The following is a 4,308-nucleotide window of genomic DNA, read 5'->3' on the forward strand; positions in this document are numbered from 1 at the left end:
TCAGTTTCCTCATCTGCAAAATGGAATTAATAGCTATACCTATCCTGCAGAAGTTCTGTGAAGACTAAGTAACATAATAACATGTAGAAAGCTTAGTAGAGTCCCTCGGTCATAGCAGGAACTCAGTTCGGTTAACAGTTATCACTCGATAATTAATGTTAGCTATTCTTTTTCCATAATGATCATCACTGGATGGGTCACAAGACTTGAGCTGGGCTCCCAGAATGTGATGGTGCCAATTCCGGCATCCCACGGCTGGCTTTTCTGTCAGGGCTATACTGCGATCCAGGCAGGTGTGAGGAAGCCCATTCAGTGGTCCTGCAGAGCAAACGCTGCAAAAGACCCACTCACAGACCCCAGGTGCTGATTGGTTGAGGGCCCTCGGAGAACTCATTAAGTCAGAAACAAATGGAGATTCTCTGCAGATGGGCCCTGCAAACATCATATCCACACTGGCTGGCTCCGGATGGCAGGGGCCCTGAGATGACAGGGAAAGAGCACTGTACAATTTCCTGAGGCAGCGGGAGCCTTTAGTTCGGTTGAATTAGGAAATGGCTCATTACAGTGTTGCCAGAATCTTCTACAGGCTGGCTGTTTCAGCCAGGGTGCCTCCGCTCTCAAAATCCCCTTGTTACAGTTTCCTTTCCAGTAATGAATTGCTAATTTCTCTGCTCTCTCAGGCTGCAGTCCTATATAATTCTCTCACTCTCTAATTGCTCTTCCCATTTGGACCTGTAGAATAATGGGAAGGTTGTGCTACTGGAATTTGAAAAGCAAGGCATGATTCTTCCATTGTAGAATCCACTCCAGTTCATCCAGATGGCTGGTGGGGGCTGTCTGCAAGTACACTCAGGTAAGTAACAGCATCCCCTGGGCTCCAACATGGCATGTCTCGGCAACAAAGCTGATGAGATGCTCTCCACCTCAGGGGACCTTGGCCGGTCACCAGAGAAGCATGGAGAGACTGCCTATGGCCATTCACATACCAGTGTGTGTGCGCCTGATGTCACCTCCAAGTGTGCTTGTACTGAGGGCCCCAGGCGGATGCCCTCCCCTGACTTCTCATGCCTTCATCCGCCCTTTGCTTTCCTCCCCAAATGCCACCCAAGGAGTAATAAGCCTTGTTATTTCTTTTATCACCATTACTTTCAAACTTATCTTTTTGTTTTTTTTTCAAGTAGGCTCTACACCCAGTGTGGAGCCCAACACGGGGCTCAGACTCATGACCCTGAGATCAAGACCTGAGCCGAGATCAAGAGTCAGATGCTTACCTGACTAAACCACCCAGGCACCCCTGAAGGTTATCTTTTATTGAGGGAAGACTATCAAACTCTTACCATCAATATAAAAATATTTTTAAATAAAATTAAATTTTACCCATACAATAAATTGGAAAATTACGAAACAAGTCAGGGAGAACATTTTAATCCCCGTTCAAATAGTACTAACCAATCCATAGTCAAATACAGAGAAGGAAAATGAGGCAGCTCTAGCATGAATTACACAAAATAAATATCCTCAAGGAAAACAAAACAAAACCCCACGTCCATTATCAGGCAACAGTTTGCTGCTTCGAACTGGAAATACCTGAGTTTATTGTCTAGCAGTAGAAATAACCAAGAACTTAATGTGTAAAGCGTCATTAAAATCATTTGTTCATCATTGCATACTCACATGTTTCCTGAAAAGAAACTGTATTTTTTCAGTGTATTTCTGGTACTATTTGCCAACATCTTATTGCAAGGGATAAATACACAAACAGATGGAAAGTAGTTTGTTCAGGCATAAAATACATGAATAAGTGAAACCTTCAAGGAATACCCAATCTCTATTTAAATTAAGAGATTTTTCCTAATCCCCAACTATATATACCTAAAATTCAGGTTAGCATTTTACACAAAATCGACCAATTTCATCTTCTCCAAAGCCATTTGTTGCTCCTTTTGCTAACAAAGGAGAAGAAAAGACAAGCATTGAGGGGAAGAACGTGAAAAAAGACTTCAGTGGACGATCAGCCTCTGCAATTGGCATCTCTAGGGTGTGGTGCTGGTTCACAGCTGGACACACCATTCAAACCCCCTGAAATGTCCTCATCTTTTCCCTGTGGTACAGAGTCAAAACTGTAAGGAAATAATGTTTATCCCTTTAGCATTTTACTCACAAGGGATACCTTCAACTTGTTGAATAATTGAATACATTTCTCCATAACTATCAAAAAATTGGATGCTTTGATCTTATTTGCCCAACATGTAAAAATTTCCTTCTCCTTTACCATTTTACTCAGAACCACTTTGCTTCTCTGGTAACAGACTTCCGGTTGGGTTTTGTTTTTCATAGAAATACCCATTTTCTACAATTTGTCCCACAGCCATTCACTGTCTTTATCGATGTCTGGTTATGAACTAGCCAATAATATTTAAACAGTTATCAGTGCTCCTCTCCTGATTTCCTTCCTAATCTCCCAATTTACTTTTATCTTAGATTTTTCTGTTGTTTTCTGATGACTAAGAATTTTTAAAAATCATGGGACACTAAACTGAAATTTTTAATATCACAACATAGTTAACAGTATTTCAATGTATTGCTCACTAGTATGAGGCATAAAGACATTTACTAAGACACTATTTTTTTTTCCTATGATAGTATACTTGGAAGGTAAGAAGGTAGGTATCTTTTCTTTTTTTAAAGATTTTATTTATTTATTTGTTAGAGAGGGAGAAAGAGAGAGAGCAGAGCAGGCAGAGTGGCAGGCAGAGGGAGAAGCAGGCTCCCCACTGAGCAGGGAGCCCGATGCGGGGCTCGATCCCAGGACCACAGGATCATGACCTGAGCTGAAGGCAGACACTTAACTGACTGAGCCACCCAGGCACCCCAGAACATAGGTATCTTATTTAGCAGCTTATTGGCCTGGTTTACTCATATTTATATATTTTTATTCTATTTATTTGAACTAAAAAAAACAACAAAAACAACAACACAGTTTACCCATTTCTTGCACCTTCTGCCCATTTCCTTGCAACCCTTGCCTCTGGCAACCATCAACGGGTTCTCTGTATCTATGAGCTCAGGTATGTATGTATGTATTTTTAAATTCCACATATAAAAGAGATCATATTATTATCTTATTTGAGGGTTTAGTCTACTTTAAACACCACATGGATAGAAATTCAGTGATGGTAAGGAGGAGAGCACAGTTTTTCTTTTTCTTTTTTCCTTTTTTTTTTTTAAAAGAGTTTATGTATTTATTTATTAGAGAGAGAGAGATGGGGGGGCAGGGCAGAGGGAGAGACAGAATCCTAAGCAGACTCCTGTCTGAGTGTGGAGCCCAACACAGGGCTCAATCCCACGACCCTGAAATCACAACCTGAGCTGAAACCAAGAGTCGGACACCCAACCGACTAAGCCACCCAGGTGCCCCAAGAATCCTGCAAGGTACTTTTATCATCCTCATGTTATATGAAGAAACTAAGCCTTAGCAAAATTAACTTACCCATGATCTCACAGGCAGCAAATAGTGCCAGTGGCCCTCCAACCAAGCTGTCTGAGTCCATAACCAAAGCTCTGAGCCACTCTTTGCAGTCAAACTCCTATGCTCTGAACCACTGTCCACACTGCAGCTGCATTCTCCTCACATCTGTGCAGACCTGTTGCACAGGATGTCTCAGATTGAACTGATGGCTTACGTGTGTAACTGGAACCACGGTGACACGTGTTCTACCAGCTCTTCCATCAGGAAATGGCCCCTTCCATCTGCCCCCTGGCTGATACCTCAGGGGCCCTCTCACAGGGGCTGGTGTCTAAGCACACAGAGCCTCCCATGCCTCTAACCCCTGCTTCCATCACCCCTTGGCTTCAGACAACCCTCTGCCCTCATCTTGTTGATTTCTCCACGACAGGGGACCTACCCTTCCTTTTACTACCTGCAATAATGCATGAGCCAAACTGTAACTTTGAGATTTTACCAAAGTATCAGGAATGATGAGAGAAAAGTATAATATAGAGGAAGAGCATCTAATCACTGACAAGGCAAGCCCCATCCTTGGGTCTCTCATCCTGCTGCCTCTTTTACTCATTACTGAGCAGCTTCCTTTTGGCTGGGTGAGCTCCTCACTCCTCCGTCCACACCTAAGTCAGGACCCCTCCATGGCTCAGAGTCAGGGTCCAGTGGATGCTAGGAGGGAGGAAAGCTTTGCCTTTCCCCAAGTCTAGAGCCTGCCTTCCAAATCATGTCTTTTTTTTTTAATTTTTTATTGTTATGTTAATCACCATATATTACATAATTTGTTTTGGTGTACTGTTCCATGATTC

The sequence above is a fragment of the Callorhinus ursinus genome, unplaced genomic scaffold (assembly GCF_003265705.2).
Source record: "Callorhinus ursinus isolate GAN/ISIS: 27379988/994484 unplaced genomic scaffold, GSC_fseal_2.0 scaffold83, whole genome shotgun sequence".
Lineage (NCBI taxonomy): Eukaryota > Metazoa > Chordata > Mammalia > Carnivora > Otariidae > Callorhinus > Callorhinus ursinus.